The 17610-nt window shown below is 40.4% G+C and overlaps 1 protein-coding gene and 1 pseudogene across 3 annotated transcripts in view; both read right to left on the bottom strand.

Annotated features, from left to right (window-relative positions):
* Positions 1–17610, bottom strand: part of PALLD (palladin, cytoskeletal associated protein) — a 383511-nt gene that overhangs the window by 332623 nt on the left and 33278 nt on the right. The gene's annotated exons all lie outside the window — the stretch shown is intronic.
* Positions 10410–11387, bottom strand: LOC102421507 (annotated as a pseudogene).

Genomic DNA, 17610 nt, shown 5'->3' with positions numbered 1-17610 from the left:
AGGTTTGATGCCTGCCCTCAGTATGGACATGTGCGGGAGGCTACCAATCCATGTGTATCTCTCACATCGACGTTTCTCTCCTCCCCTCCTCTCTGTCCCTGCTGCCCCTCTCTTCCCTTCCTTACCACTCACTCCAAAAATCAATGGAAAAAATATCCTCACTCCTAGGGTGAGGATTAAAAAAGTGTTTTTAAATAAAAAGAAATGGGGAAACCCTAAATAATGACAGAGCTGTATGCTTTCTTTTTTTTGCCGTATCTTTCACAACTCACTAGAAGACTGGTTGGACTCCAGAAAAATAACCGAAGCATTTCCATTGTTTATGTTTCTCTCATCATAAATGTATCTCATTGCCTGTAATTAAGAACTACAGAAACATATACACAAAAATCACTCAAAATCATGCTACCTAGAGGCAAGCACTGCTTTCACTTACATTAATAACTCTCATAAACGAATCCCTTGTTTTAGAGTTAGTGCACTCTATTTGCCTTAACTTTATCCACCTGTACTTTTTGTAGATTTTTTTTTATAAGAGCCCTATGTGACTTTTCTTTCCATACTGACTTGCCTCTGCATAGTCCCTTCAAGTCCGTTCATGGAAATGGTTCTTCCTTTTATCACATATGGGGGAAGTACAGGGTAGACACTTAGACTGGTTTCAGTTCCAAACTCTCACTCACTGCTGGGTAAGCTTGAGAGTTATCACCTAGTATCTCTGAGACTCAGTGTTCACATCTTTAAAGTGGACCAATGATACTCGAGACTTACTTCATAAGGATGTTGTGTGGCTTTAATAATTCCACACAACATGCAAGGTATTAGAGTGATTCTGAACATGTATTAAATACGTAATGATTATTAGCTTTTAAAATTTTCCTCAAGATTTCCACAGCTTTCTAGATGTGTTGTGATTTTCTACTAGCAAGGATAATGTTCGTCATTGAGTTTCCAAACAGGAAAACTTAGGTAATGAACTGGATAGATTTTTTTTTTAATCCTCATCTGAGGATATGCTTATTGATTTGAGAGAGAGAGAGGAAGAGAGAGAGAGAGAGGTGAGAGAGAAACATTGATTGGTTGCCTCTCATATGCACTCTGACTGGGGATCGAGCCCAAAACCTAGGTATGTGCCCTGACTGGGAATTGAACCTACAACCTTTTGGTGTACTGGACAATGCTCCAACCAACTGAGCCACCCTACCAGAGCTGGATGGATTTTTTGCTAGCAAGTTTGTATTCAGAGTTCATGTACCGAATGGGTGCTGTCAGATAGCTCATAGGTCCCAGGGATTCCTTATTTTGCAGTATTAAACTCCCTTAAACATATAACCTTGCACTTGTCCACATTTAAATCTACTTGCCTCTTTTCTGCCAACTCAAAAGACAAACAGACCAACTTAGCTCCTCCCCCCTCAGAAAGAAAACTCATAGGAGCTTATTGTGATCTGCAAATTGGAAATGTCACTACATTACTTCCTCTTCCCAATCATTATTACAATATGAAAAGCATACATTTTCAGCATTGCTCATAAGAGGACATTACTGTTTAATTCTATTTCATTTAATGTAGACTTGTTCTTAGTTTCCTATCTCTAATCAGTTCACTATCTATGGATAGGCTGCTTTAAATCTATGATTCATATTGCCAGGTTTTGTTTTGGTTTTTTTTTTAGCAAGTTATAATGTGTCTCACAGCTTCCTGATTCAATTGAAAGAAAACAGCAATGCAAAACAAAACTATTCTTTTTAAAAAATTATATTTATTTTTGTTAATTCTCACCTGGGGATATTTTTCCATTGATTTTTAGAAAGAGTGGAAGGGCCCTAGCCAGTCTTGTTTAGTGGATAGAGCATCAGTCTGCAGTTTGAAGGGTTCCAGGTTCGATTCTGGTCAAGGGCACATGCCCATGTTGTGGGCTCCATCCCCAGTAGGGGGCTTGCAGGAGGCAGTCAATCAGTGACTCTCTTTCATCATTGATGTTTCTATCTTTCTCTCCCTCCCGCTCCCTCTCTCTGAAATCAATAAAAATATTTTTTTAAAAAGAAAAGAGTGGAAGGGAGGGGGAGAGACAGGGAGAGAGACAACATTGATGTGAGATAGACACATCAATTGGTTGCCTTCTGCACGTGCCCCGACTAGGGCCAGGGATCTAGCCTGAATTGAAGTACACCACTGAGCAACACCGGCTAAGGCAAAACTGTTCTTATTCTGAACCCTTTGAAAATCTTAACAAGCTTGTCTTCAGTTTTACTTTCATCCACATGCATATCTCCTCCTCCAAAGAGTAGACAATAAATTAATCAGCCATAGTTACTATTTTTGAAATTTTACTGCATTTCTTTTAACTAATGTACAAAGTACTCAGAATGCTCTTGCTTGCACACAAGAAGATGTGACTCCCACGTTTGCAGTTATGAGGTACACTCATAAAATCCTTCTTAGTAATGAGGTCACATTGCCAATTCTTAAGCAAGTTAAAAAATATATAGCTAATAGTTTCCTGAAGTTTTTTTCAATCACTGAAATGATGGGCAAAGAACCTGAGCAAACAATTTACAAAAGAAAAAAACCAAAAGATGATAAACATTTTAAAATGTAACTAATATTCAAAGAATGCAAATAAAAATAGATTTATGCTTATCATTAAATTAATAGAGATAAAAAATAGACTATCCAATTCAGGCAAGAATGCAATGACTGACCTTCTCCTATACAGGCTGGTGTAAGATTATATACGAATAACCTTTTGGAAAACATGTTTGCAATGTCTATAAGAGGTACAAAAATTTGTAATATGTAACAAAGACACAAGTTATAGTGCATGGATAACTCTAAACTTTTTTAAAAAATTCTTTATTGTTAAAAGTATTACATATGTCCCCTTTGTCCAACTTTTATCACCAGACTTATATAAAAACTTCCTGAAGCTTGTAGCAACTATATACCAGTGCTGGCAAATTCTCCATTAATTTAAAATGTAAAAATTAGCATTGATAACAAGATACATTGTTAGAAATCATTTATTCCACAAGACAATGGTGGCTTGTAGGTTAAACATTACAGTTCCATGAAAGAACATGTACTTGGGATGAAATATCCAACTGAAAATCAAAGTCAAATGAATGCATGAAGAATTCATGACATGTGCCTCTAAGCAGACAAAAATACTGATCTATAAATGAGAATAATTTGCTTGCATAGCAAAAATGTGATTTGGAGAGCCCAGTGTGATTAGTAAACTTACAAAAGAGTGTACTCACATGGTGAGTGATAAATGGGAAGTCAGAACCCCAGTTGAGTGTCTGGCACAAGCGAGCCTACTAGTGGCTCGTTAGAAGCTCATAAATATCTCCAGCTCGAAGTCCAGGTTGGTTCTAGAGACTTACTGTGTTTTGTCACTTTGCCAAAGACACCAGTTTTGCTGCAGTTCCACATTTGCCTTTCCCTGTGATTGTATCAACTCCAATAACTAAAATATTTGTATGTCTGTGGGAGCTCAGATGGCTTGGAGATGGTAAATCTCTCCATTCAATGGTGTGATTGAAGTGTGGATCATACGTGTTTTCTTGTTTTCATTTTCCACTTTGATGAAGCTTTTATAGTTTCACTAGAGGCCTGGCGCATGAAATTTGTGCACGGGTGAGGTCCCTCGGCCTGGCTGGTGATTGAAATGCGAGCGTCTGGCGTGGAAGAGCAGGTCCCAGCTGACCTCTGGGTCCCCAGGCCCCTGCTCGCCCCCCTACGCCTGAGTCACGGCTCCTGAGTACTTGGAGCAGAGGGCCGGTGAGCTCTCGGCACAGCACTCAGGGCCTGGCCATGGGAGCCAGTTGTTCCTTTTCTCACAAGAAGGCGGGACAAAGAGAATGAAAAAGGAGCAGTGTGTGTTTTCCCTCAACTACTTACAAGCTGATGATCTCATTCCATTCTTAAAGCTATGAGTAGAAACCCTTAGACCAACCCTGTGAGGCGGGTTCTGGGATTATCTGAGATTCTATGGAGAGTATGGGGCCTTCGCTGGCCACAAGAATGGTGCTTAGTAATCACCAGGTTTTTTAGTGCTGTGATTCGTGCACTGGTGGGGGCTGGGCTGCAGGGATTAGCCCGCTGTGGGAGCGCAGCTCATCCTGGTCCGCAGGGGTCCTCAAACTACGGCCCGCAGGCCACATGCAAATACAAATATTGTATTTGTTCCCATTTTGTTTTTTTACTTCAAAATAAGATATGTGCAGTGTGCATAGGAATTTGTTCATAGTTTTTTTAAAAACTATAGTCCGGCCCTCCAACCGTCTGAGGGACAGTGAACTGGCCCCCTGTTTAAAAAGTTTGAGGACCCCTGGTAGAGGCTGTGGACCCGCCCTCTGAACAGGTGCTCCCGCTGTGGGAGCGCTGAGCACTGACCACCAGGGGGCAGCTCCTGCGTTGAGCATCTGGTCCATCCGTTGTTCTGGTTGTTCTGCTGTTCTCTCGCTGGGCTTTTATTATATAGGATACTGACTTGGACAGGAGAAAGCAATCCCTTTTAAATTAGGATTATCCTTGTGGATGTACCCTTTCTCTTTCATCATCTATGCCCTCTTCCCCACTGCTCTTGAATCCCAGGCCCACATTTTTCCTAGGCATTTAATAAGATGTCTTGACAGCAGAGAACTGGCACTGAGCTTCCAGCGAAATGAAACTGGGTTTGGTTTGGCATTCTCTATGGTTAACAGATAAGTTCTTTAATTACTCAGATTTATATTCTCTATTTATGAAGTGATTACACACGGATATTGGGAGGAATACATGTATGAAAGTGTTTTGTAAAAAAATATATAATTTTACATAAAGGGCTATTATCAGCAGCATCATCAACTTCATTTTGGGGATAGAATTTCATTGTCTTTTGCCAGCTGCTACTAAAAATAAGTTAATTAAAAATCTCTTGGTTTTCTGAGTGTTAGAAAGTTGTTTTTTAAATCCCAACTCACATATTTTTCCTCGAATGAATGGCCACAAATGTCTAATAGTTACCTTCTCTGAAACCGAATAACCATTAGATGGATACTTTGGTTTTGCATCTCTCACCAAAATACTGAAATAAATTGTGAGATATATTTTCCCTAGAAATGGAATACTACCCTCCTTTTTTTTAGAAATAGTTGGGTGAAGTCTTTACTAAGAGAGAGAATTTGTGTTAAAAATGTCAAGATCTGTGGTAATAGATGTTTACTAGTAAAAAATCCACAGGAATAGCCCTGGCCAGTGTGGCTCAGTTGATTGGGGCATTATCCTGCACTCTGAAAGGTTGCGGGTTCTCTGGTTCCCCTTCTGGTCAGGGCACATGCCCAGGTTGCAGGTTCCATCCCAGGGTTGGGGTGTTCAGGAGGCAGCCAATTGGTGTTTTGCTATCACAAAGATGTTTCTCTCCCTCTCTCCTTCTCCCTTTCTCTAAAAATCAATTTAAAAATCTTTAAAAAATAAAAAAGAAAGTAGTATCTATTGAGTGGTACTCACCACACATAAACATCACACAGTTTAAAAGAAAATCCATGGGACTAAAGGGTGGAAAAGATCAAATAATCAACTGATTGATTTTAACAATATGTTGTTTACCTAATTAACATTATCCTATCAAACAGGTGAGCTTTAAATATATAAACTGTTGGCTTGAGTCTGTGTTTTGAGACTGTATGAGCACTTATACAGAGACATCGAATTTAAAAAAATGGTTTTGAACACCCACCAGGATGAACATCTGTTTTCCATTGACTGCTCTATGCTTTTGGTTTGGAGGCTGCAACACTGACTTTTTATTTTACAGGTGTGACATCACAATCACTTGGCAATTTTAATTATTACAGTAAGACCTTCGTAAAAGGAGAAAATTCCTCAAGCAAAAGGGATATGACATGGCAGCTTAATTAAACACACAGAAGGTGACATTCACGGGGTTTAAATCATCAGATGGGTATTTTTCCTGAGGTAGTTATTTAAACAAACGTTCATATATCTGCCACCCTCCCCAAATTGTACTTAAAAGGTTAACTGCATCCTGGCTGGTGTGCACAGTGGTTGGAGCGTCGGCCCTAAAACCAAAGACTCACAGGTTCGATTCCCCAAGCAATTGAGAGAGACATCTCACAATCTCACTATCTCCCTTACTCTCCCTCCCTCCCTTCCACTCTCTCTAGAAAATGAATGGGAAAAATATCCTGGGGTGAGGATTAACAACAAAAAAAGTTAACTGCAAGAATAAAATTATTTAAGGTAGCCATTTAAAACAAACCAACATGTAAGATAGTTTTATAAGAAATTTCTTATATTGTATTATCCTTTATTATTTCATAGGACCCTCCTCCATAGGGCTTTCCACTTAAACTTTTGCTGGGTTTTATGTCTCAGACAGTGATTCTAATGGGGCTACACTTTAGATTTCCCCGATGGTGCCCAGGCCTCACCCCAGACCATTTCACTAAGAACCTCTGGGGGTTGGAATCACTTATCAGTATTTTATTGGCCATTTCTGAGACTCAATCTCAGGGAATCTCTTTAGGTCAAACTGATCACTGGAAAGAGCTTTGTCCTGAAAGATCGCCCCCAGTGATTGCTGCTTCTCTCTGAGTACACCAGAAGACAAAGACTCATAAAGATCGCTCAGAGGCAATAAGATCTGCTGAGAGCATTAGAGCTTTTCAATTTTTTTTCTTTTTCCTGAGTCAGAAGGAAATGATCCCTTTCCCTTCTTTTTAAACAAATCTGATAAGAGCAGAGAAACAGCCCTTTCCCTCTTCAAAGCAGAGCAATAATTGTGTGTATTAGCTCTTAGGGGCTGAACTCTCCCTTCCCCTTTCATCTTTTAGAATTTCTCATCAGTGGCTTGAGATAAGATGCCTGTTGTATCTCTTTAATTTTTGTATGTTAAGCACCTGGTGCATTTGGTCTGTTCTATAGCAGGTGCTCAAGAAGCAAATGCTGGATAATTGTATGTACCGAGTGTTTACCGGGAAGGAGATATTCCCGGGTAACCTAGAGGGGCCTACACTCTCCGAGGCCTTATTGAAAGGCTTATCTTGTCCTCACAGAATACAGGGATGCTAACTAAGCATGTTAATAATACACACATTTACATAACAATTATTTTAATTTAAAAAGCTGATTTTGCAAGTGTGTACACACACACACACACACACACACACACCCCTACCTCTTGATTTTCCTAATAATATGAGATAAATTTGCCAGAGATTGGTTTTTCTATTTTATAAGTGGGGAAACTGAGGTTCAGAAAGGTTAAGTAGCTGGCCCAGTTCATGGGATACCCGGCTAGTGGTCAATATGGGTGGACAACCCAGGGCATGAGATTCCTACTCCTTTTCTTTTTCCACAACACCTTCCGACTCCTTGCAGGGCGAAGGCATATGGATCAAATCTGCAGCTGACTCGAGGGTCGATAGAATTAGAACTCTAAAATATTTCAACAGGTGGGAATACTGGCCAAGAAAACCCCAAAGATGAAATGTAATAGGGGAAAATATAAGGTCTTAAATTTAGATTATAAAATAAAATTCTTTAGTGCAGATTTGGGAGAAGACGAGGGGGCCAAGCTTGTTCGCGTGAAATAGAATCTCTGACTATGAGAAGCGATAGACTGAAACTCATGATGTAAGCGCAGGTTGCTTTTGCAGGGGTGGGCAAACTTTTTGACTCGAGGGCCACAATGGGTTCTTAAACTGGACCGGAGGGCCGGAACAAAAGCATGGATGGAGTGTTTGTGTGAACTAATATAAATTCAAAGTAAACATCATTACATAAAAGGGTACGGTCTTTTTTTGTTTTAGTTTTATTCATTTCAAACGGGCCGGATCCGGCCGGCAGGCCGTAGTTTGCCCACGGCTGTTGTATAGCCTCGATAGAAATATGGTATGTTCCAGGAAGTGAGAGAATCCGATGTTCTTCTCTGTGCTGGAAGGAAACCCTTTGGGATTTTGTACGTCGTCTTAGCCAGCACATCTTAAATGGGCCAGGGACACACTGATGCTGGTTTGGAGCAGGGTGACCACTGTCATCCACGTATCAGCTGGCATTCTCAAACCCCAGGTCACACTGGGCCACCTCCTCCCATCCCAGGACCTATGGAAAGTTGAATGACCTCAAGAAATGGCTTCGAGTTCACCAGGGTTTCAATTCTCCAGGTAAGGTCCGGCTCTACGCTCCTGCTCCTTTGACTTTCAATTACAGTGTCCTGCCTGGATTATACGAGCTCATTGTGCTCTTTATGGACCAGCTAGCTGGGCGTCTTGTTCTGGTTCCCAAAGAATTCCATTCCCACAGGCTTTTGGGTGCTAAGAGGTTTTACTGGTAACTTGAGGAGACAAGGAAGGTTTATGGGACAGGAACAATACACATTTTACATTGAAAAGCCGACATCCCCTTCTTAAAACTTCTTTTGCCATCCTGCTCCTGGGAATTTCTTACTGTCTGCTGATATGCCCTTACTGGCTGCTCTACGCTCTCATTTTTGCTCTGCATTCACTTCCTCTCAGATTTCCTGCAGGAATTCCACATGTTTTTCAGAGTACCACCTACAGCAATCCACCTCCCTCCTTTCCTTGCTCTCCAACTCGGTTCCAGCCAACCTGCTCATACAACCAGTAAGATGCTCAGTTAGCAAAAGGGCCACTTTAAGTTTTCTCCCCTCACAAAAGCCATCATTCCTAGGAAAAGCATTCTATTCCTCTGTTAAATCAGGAAAATGATGGGTTTGAAATAAGTGCATCTTCCTAGCACTTATTTTAACTAATTTGAAATAACTAGCTCATGTAAAATTGCTGTATGAAGGATCATTCCATCTTCCCCACAATAATCATATATGAATAGAAACTATTCTTCTTGAATGTAGAAAATGCATATTATATAACCTTGTTTTGCCATTATAAATGAATACTGGTCATTATAACAATATCGTCTTTGAGACGGGAAGAATAGTGCAACCTAGTACATATGGAATGGACCTAGGGCAGATGTGGAAACAGGATTAACAAAAGGCTCAGACTGAAACAGTGAGGAAGCTGAGCATTAGTTTGTATATAACCTGCTACACATTAGCTAGAAGAAGCAAAAGAGAAAAAGAAATGGAATTATCTTGAATTCAGTTACAAGAAAGTAAGGGAATTAGTCATCCATAGCTGGGGACTCAGGCTTTAGAGGGAGACTAGATAAGGAATTTGAATTTTGGAAGCCAGAGAGGATGGGGGAAATAAAGCTCCTGGGGAAAATAGTTTCAGCCGAAACTTGGGTTGTTTCTGGAAACTACTATTTACTTTCTTCTCATGGGCTGAGAGGATCTGCCTAATTGTCCAAGGACTAGAGTAGTGGAATCTCAGAAATCAGACTTGTTTTTATCCAGATAATGCTGGCCTCTGAGTGATGGTCATTTAAAGGCATATGTATGCCCTAACAGCTCCCCAAGTGTGAAATCACTCTTGCCCTCCACCCCCTGGGGATGACTCAGAGAACAAGATTAGCTGGATTAGCAAGGATGAGAGCCTTTTTTCTTTTCGGGTGGGATGACTGATAAGATTACCTACCAAATCAGTGAGCTTTTCCAGAGAATGCCCTTGGAATTTTCTAAATAAAATAGGATATAAAAAGGTGCTGGGGTCCAACCCCAGCAGGTCCAGGGGTCCCCAAAGGTGTGGACAGAGTCGGCAAAGAAGGAATGACACGGAGACAGCCTTCAGTTGGTCAGCAGCCTAGTCAGGACCTCTAGCCAAGTTCTGGCCAAGTTCTGGTTAGGAACTGATCAGGATCTGATGTTTATTGTCTTGTTACATTTGTATTTATACCAGTCGATTTTAATCCTGTCAATTTCTATTGCAAAGGTTAGGGCGTTTCTTACCTCCATTCCAGGGAGTAAAGATTATGTAGCTTAAGCGTGATTGTTTGTAGTTAAAGTGATTAACTACCCACCTGGCACTTAGTTAAAGGGTTGTATCCCCTCCCTAACCTCAGGGAAAATTCCCCACCTGGGGAAACAACCTTTCTCGGAGAGGTGACCTTGGTTAAAACACATGGCGCTAAGGAGAGCAAACATATTAAGAACAATATGCTATATATGCCATGTCCCTTGAAACATATGCTGTGCAGATGTTTCTTTCCTGCAGCGACTGTGTCAAGCAGCAAGGATGGACCGGCTTCCGGCAAATTCCCCCTTTTTTATTTTTTAAATGATAGCGCATGCAAATCAGTGGCCACCTCTCAGATTGGGCTGTTTAAGACTCGGAAGAAGACTGGCAAGCAATGACAGTAAGCATAGCTATAAACATAGTGGATGAAGCGCACAAAGGAGCCTTGTTCCTGTAGAAGGTTGCTGGCCTCTTCAGTCAAGGGATTTCAGCTGTCCCCAAGTCCGTGGTTTGGTTAAAATAAATTTAAGAGTTTAACCTTTAAATATAAATCAGGCAAACTCATTCCTTTCCTGGTAATAAAACTGGCCACAGGTGGAGAAAAAAGACCAGGCAAAATTACATCTCTGTTTTCTTTTTCAAGACCCTTTAATAATCAGAGAAATTAATAATTAACAATTTCCCTACTAACTGAACGTTAATTTGTCAAAAACAATTTAAATATATTTAACAGCTGTATCAAGTTAAGTGAAATCATGCACTTGTCAAAATAGTTCACAGAAAACTGTTTTGCATCATAGATATTGAAGAACAGTCAACTAGCTGGGCTTTGTGAGAACAAAGAACATGAACTACTATCCTGAACAGTCAGTGTATGTAGTGACCATGTTTCCTCTGCGCTGAGTGACAATCCTGCAGTGCTTGCTAGATCCATGGAATCTATTCTCAGGGTGCCGGCCAGTGGGGTCAAAGCCACTGAAAGAGAACTTCTTCTCCATGTCTTCAAACACGTCATCAAACAGTCCCCCTCCAAAAGAAAACTCCTGGAAGCGATGCCTCTGTCTACTAGAGCCATCCTGGCGTGTCTGGAAGTGATTTTCAAAGTGCTTCTTAGACCGAGTGTCATCGAAATTGAAGTTAAATGACTGCTCGAATGGACTTCCACTACCTCTTTGTCCTTTGCCATTAGTGAAAGCACTGTGTCCAAGAGAGTCATACTCTTTTCGCCTATTAGCATCTGACAGTGTTTCATAGGCTTCGGCAATCTCCCTGAATTTTGCTTCTGCATCAGGGCTCTTATTTTTGTCAGGATGGTACTTCATGGCCAATTTGTGAAAGGCCTTCTTGATTTGGCGCTCCGATGCAGATTTTGGCAAGCCTAAGATATCATAGTTGCTTTTGAAGGCCAGAATTAATTCCGTTATCATTAAAATGCAGATGGCAAAAGTGAAAACCGACTGGGGAGTAGCCATTTCCAATATCCTCGCCCTCCTGCCTTCACCACCGCTGCGTTCCCTCTCCGCTGGCTCTTGTGTGCCAGACGTTGGGGTCCAACCCCAGCAGGTTCAGGGGTCCCCAAAGGTGTGGACGGAGTCGGCGAAGAATGGAATGACACGGAGACAGCGTTCAGTTGATCAGCAGCCTAGCCAGGATCTCTAGCCTGGATCTCCAGCCAAGTTCTTTCTAGGATCTCCAGCCAAGTTCCAGACAAGTCCTGTCTCTAGGTTCTTCAGCCAGGTTCTGTTGCAAGGTTCTGTGTCTAGGTTCTGTCTCTAGGTTCTTCAGCCAGGTTCTCTCACTAGGTTCTGTTTCTAGGTTCTGTCTCATTGTCTTGTTACATCTGTATTTATACCAGTTGATTCCAATCCTATCAATCTCTATTCCAAAGGTTCTTATCTCCATTTCAGGTAGTAAAAATTATGTAGCTTAAGCATGATTGTTCATAGTTAAAGTGATTAACTACCCGCCTGGCACTTAGTTAAGGGGTTTTATTCCCTCCCTAACTTCAGGGGAAAATTCCTACCTGGGGAAACAACCTTTCTCAGAGAGGTGACCTTGGTTAAAACACATAGCGCCAAGAAGGTGAGCAAACATATTAAGAACAGTATGCCATATACGCTAAGTCCCTTGAAACATATGCTGTGCAGATGTTTCTTCCCTGCAGTGACTGTGTCAAGCAGCAAGGATGGACTGGCTCCCAGCAAAAAGGAATGTGACATTTTCCACAAATGCCAATAATAGAAATAAGTATAAAACTTACTCTTTTTGATTGTTGTTAGTATTACAGATGTCCCCCAACATTCCCCCTTTTTGCCCCCCTCCACTCAACCCCCTTCGCACCCCAGGGCTTCCTCACACTATTAGGTCCATGGATTATGAATATATGTATACATGATCTTTGGTTAATCTCTTCCTGTCCCCTCCTCCTCCCTCCACACTGAGATCTTTTATTCTGTTCCATGTATCCATGCCTCTAGACCTATTTTGTTAGTTTATTTTGTTCATTAGATTCCACATTTAAGTGAGATCATGTGATAGCACAACATATACCATACATAAGAATAAACTCAAAATGGATAAAAGACTTAAATGTAAGTCACAAAACCATAAAAATCCTAAAAGTAAACATAGGCAGTAAAATCTCAGACATCTCACGTAGCAGTATTTTCATCAATACATCTCTTAGGGCAAAGGAAACAAAGGAAAAATAAACAAATGTGACTACATCAAGCTAAAAAGCTTCTGCACAGCAAAAGAAACGATCAATAAAATGAAAAGAGAACCTATGAAAAGAGAACTTATTCACCAATGATACATCCAATAAGGGGTTAATTTCCAAAATATACAAAGAACTCATACAACTCAAGACCAGGAAGATAATCCAATTAAAAATGGGCAAAGGTCCAAAATAGACACTTTTCCAAAGAGAACATACAGATGGCCAATAGAATATGAAAAAATGCTCAACATCACCAATTATCAGGGAGATACAAATTAAAACTACAATGAGGTGCCACCTCACACATGTCAGAATGGGTACCATTAGTAAATCAACAAACAAGTGCTGGCGAGGATGTGGAGAAAAAGGAACCCTAGTACACTGCTGGTGGGAATGCAGACTGGGGTAGCCACTGTAGAAAACAGTAGGAAATTTCCTCAAACAATTAAAAATGGAACTGCCTTTTGACCCAGTGATCCCACTTCTGAGAATATATCCTAAGAATCCTGAAACACCAATCAGAAAGAATATATGCACCCCTGTGCTCATAGCAGTGCTATTTGCAATAGATAAGATCTGGAAACAGCCCAAGTGCCCATCAGTAGATGAGTGGATAAAAAAACTGTGGTACATTTACACCATGGATACTATGTGGCTGTCAGAAAAAAAGGATCTATTACCCTTTGCGAACAGCATGGATGGACCTGGAGACTATTATGCTAAGTGAAATAAGCCAGTCAGAAAAAAACGTACTCTTGATTTCACAATTCATTAAGAGATTTTACTACTTCTAGATGATTTTAAAAGTCATACAATCATAGTTTATATTTTAAATTAGAATAAGAAATTAAAGAAAATATTTCTTTGTCTTATTTTATTTAGAAAGACATGCTCACTGTCTCATCCTCAAACATCCTGCAAGTAGGCCCTGAGCAGTTTCCTATTAAAGGATGCACCTATGGATGTGTGATTAACATTCATATTAACCTCAACCTCATTAGTACCCTGTGCTACTCTGCATACTATACTACTCAAGGCAGGGGCTGCATTTATTTCCCTTGATATCCACAGGGTCTAGCATAATACTGGGCACACAGCAATACTGAAAATGTTTGTCAAGATGAATGAATAAAGCATGTTCATATCTTGATAACATTGCAGGATAGCAATAACATAGACATAGAACTAAACTTCAAATAGTCTTATAATCAGTATATATTAATGAGAAAAAATAATGCAGGAAATATCCTTCAGCTTCTGATTTATAAAATTAAAACATATGCATAAATATACACATGGTTAATCAATGATATTTGGAATAGCATATTTTGTGATATTTTCCTTGCTATAGAAATAAAGAAATTTGTTTCCGGTACTCAGGCAGTAAAAATTGAAAGGTGATACATACAGCAATGATTGTTGCTGTACAGTAGTCTCCCCTTATACATGGGGGATGCATTCCAAGACACCCAGTGGGTGTCCAAAATCACAGATATACTGAATCCTATATATACTGCTTTTTCCATTACATACATATCTATGATAAATTTTAATTTATAAATTAGGCACAGTAAGAGATTAGCAATAATAACTGATGATAAAATAGAACAACTGAGGACTTTCACCTTTTCATGTAAAGCAAGGGTGGGGAAACGTTTTTCTGCCAAGGGCCATTTGGATATTTATAACATCATTCGAGGGCCATAAAAGATTATCAGTTTAAAAACTAGCCTGCTGTATTTGGTCAAACATTTAATTAACTCACCCCAAATGCCTTGACAGGGCCAGACCAAATGATTTTGTGGGTCTTACATGGCCCAAGGCGAGGCGTTCCCCACCCCTGAATTAAAGGAAGCTCTTTCGGGCTCTTCTCTGGCATATCTGAATTGCCAGCATCACTACTCTTGCACTTTGGGACCATTATTCAGGAAACTAAGGGTGACCTGAACACAAGCACTATGATATCTCCACAGTCAATCTGATAACCAACATGGCTACTAGGTGACTAAAGAGTGGAGACGCCGGACAAAGGGATGAGTCACATCTGGGGCTGGATGGAGTGGGACTCGAGAGACTTCATCACACTACACAGAATGGCGCACAATTTTAATATATGAATTGTTTATTTCTAAAACTTTCCATTTAATATTTTCAGACTGAGGTTGACATGGGTAATTAACTAAAACCATGAAAGTTGAAATTGTGGATAAGGGAGGACTACTGTGAATAGATAGATTGATACTGATTTCATTAATTTACTCAATAAAATTTTAGTGAGTAAACGAGACTGGAATAATTTCTTCCCCCATGGAGCTTGCCTTCTCTCTATATGAGGGTGGAGTTTTCCCAAAGACACTAACATGCCTGAGTAGAACTCCGAGTTTGTGAGACTTCAGCAGTCTATTTTCTATTTGTCAAGGCTGCTTGAGAGGTGGGAGGGGCCAATGGTGTCCTGGAAGGTGGGTACCTTTCCCCAGCTCGCTTTCCCCAGCTCGCCGGATGTTGGGAAGGCATCCTTCCAATAATGACTCAGGCTCGTGGGACAGGGTGTAGTAGATTCCATATACAATGATGAATAAAATTAAGGCTTTAGTTCACCTCATTGAGCCCATTAGAGTTGTAGAAATGTCTATTTCTCATTACAGCAGCAGAGGCAGAGTAAGGAAACTTCTGAAATTATGGTTTCTACATTAAACTAGATGTTCCATTTAGTAGCACATCTTGCCTAGTTTGTTCAGCTAAACTCAACTATAGCCCCTGGACATTGGAGAGAAGACTATGTAGAGAAGGAAGATCTTATAAAGAAGAAGAATAAAAAAAATTACATAGTCCCTACTGTGAATCAGATGTCATCATGATCACTTTTTCTTTTCTTTTTTTTTAATGTTTTTGTTGATTTTATAGAAAGAAAGGGAGAGGGAGAGGGAGATAGAAACATCAGTGATGAGAGAGAATCATTGATTTGCTGCCTTCTGAACGTCTTCTACTGGGGATCGAGCCCACAACCCCAGGCATGTTCCCTGACCGGGAATGGAACTGTGACCTCCTGGTTCATAGGTTGACACTCAGCCACTGGGCAACACTGGCCGGGCTTGATCACTTTTTCATCTATTAATGTTTGTATTCCTCTCAACAATACTATCATCTCTATTTTACAAATGAGGAAGATGAGGCACAGACAGACAGAGTAAGTGACTTTCTCTGTGTCACATGGCTGGTAAATGGTAGAGCTGGGAACAGAGTCCTAGCTGACAGCTTCAGAGGCTCTTTAGTACTAGTTTCTGGAGATAGTGCCAGCTCACGAGGATTTAGACTCTATCTCAGTAGATGCAGCACAAAATCTTAGAACAAAATACTGTGTAATTACATGATGTGGAAATGGTAGGTGTAAGAGGTCCGAAGGGGCAGGTGAGTGGAGGGGGCAGGTGAGTGGAGGGGGCAGGTGGAGGCTTTCTGGACAGGGTCCTGGCGCTGCTGGGTCCTGAAGCAGGAGGAACAGTGGAGCTGCATTTGCCCGTCTGACTTCATGCATACGTTCAGGATGCATTGAAGGCATTCACCTCCCCTTGTGCAGAGTACAAAGTTCTTTCGCTTTCCTATTTAATTAAAACCTATGAAATCTTATTTGACATGCAAAAGAACCCCCAAAGGTATTATTATCTCTGTGTTTTCCAGATGAGAAAAAAATGACCACCCTGTATTGCTAATAAATTCCAAGGCTGTAGCCAGAGTCCCGGCCAGGCCACGTCTGGGGTAATGATGCAAGTTGGGAGGCTGTTATATAAGTCCAGACTTTTCTGAGATGTGAAAGTTTCTTACCCAAGGCTGGTTTCTGCCCAATTTTTCCATCTATAAAGCAAATAAAAAGAATTAGCTTTACACAGTCATGGGTTTATTTCCCTTTATTTATAGAAACTGCTGGATTATGTTCCATGGGAAGTGTTGAGTTAGGTAAAACACTAGTTTCTCAGGTGAGAGCACTGAATAAACTGCTTCGGAATTCTATGTCACCAAAAACCTGACACAGTGGTGGTTCATCGGGCAATGACAGCTTTATTCAGTATAAGAGCACGGACTCCAGAGCCAAACCGCCTGGGAAGAATCCTGGCCTTGTCATGGACAACCTGTGTGAGGTTGGACACAATATTCATTCTCTCTGTGCCCCAGTTTTCTCATTTGTAAAATATGGATAATAACAGTAAAATCTTAAAGGTGCGTGTATCTGTGTACATGTGGGTGAGTGTGATAGTTTTATGAGCTTAAGAATTTGAGCATTGCCAAACCGGTTTGGCTCAGTGGATAGAGCGTTGGCCTGGGGACTGAAAGGTTCCAGGTTCGATTCTGGTCAAGGGCATGTACCTTGGTTGCGGGCACATCCCCAGTAGGAGGTGTGCAAGAGGCAGCTGGTTGATGTTTCTCTCTCATTGATGTTTCCAACTCTCTATCCCTCTCCCTTCCTCTCTGTAAAAAATCAATAAAATATATTTTAAAAAAAAAGAAAAAAAAAAAAGAATTTGAGCATATTGTATATCCACCACCATTTCCCCCTCACCCTTATAATTGAAATGTCAGCTCCAGAGTGCAGAAATGTTTGTGTTTTGTTCATTGCTGTATTCCAGGCACTCTGAGGAGTGTCTACACATAGTAGTTGCTCAATAAAATCTGTTGATTAAAGGGTCGCGTTTTAACATTTTGCAGCAAGTGAATTGGGTAATCAAATAGCTTCTATTTCTTTAAAGACAATATATACTATAAAATGTGTGTGAGAGTAAAATTCACAAAAATTAAATTCCCAGGTTTTTTCATTTACAAGAAAATTTGTATCACAACTAACAAGACAATGAAAAGAGGACTTTTTCTAAGATAGGAGTCTGCATTTTGTTGCTAAAATAGCTGTTGTCTAAATAATTCACATATGAGAGAACAGCCAAAATAAGGGAAAAAATATAATAACCTAAATAGTATAAAAGTGGATGAAGAAGGAATGTAGTTTCCCTCCCTGG

This window comes from Myotis lucifugus, unplaced genomic scaffold, assembly GCF_000147115.1.
Source record: "Myotis lucifugus unplaced genomic scaffold, Myoluc2.0 scaffold_1, whole genome shotgun sequence".
Classification (NCBI taxonomy): domain Eukaryota; kingdom Metazoa; phylum Chordata; class Mammalia; order Chiroptera; family Vespertilionidae; genus Myotis; species Myotis lucifugus.
The sequence above is the reverse complement of the archived record's forward strand: the minus strand, read 5'-3'. Positions and strand labels throughout refer to the sequence as shown.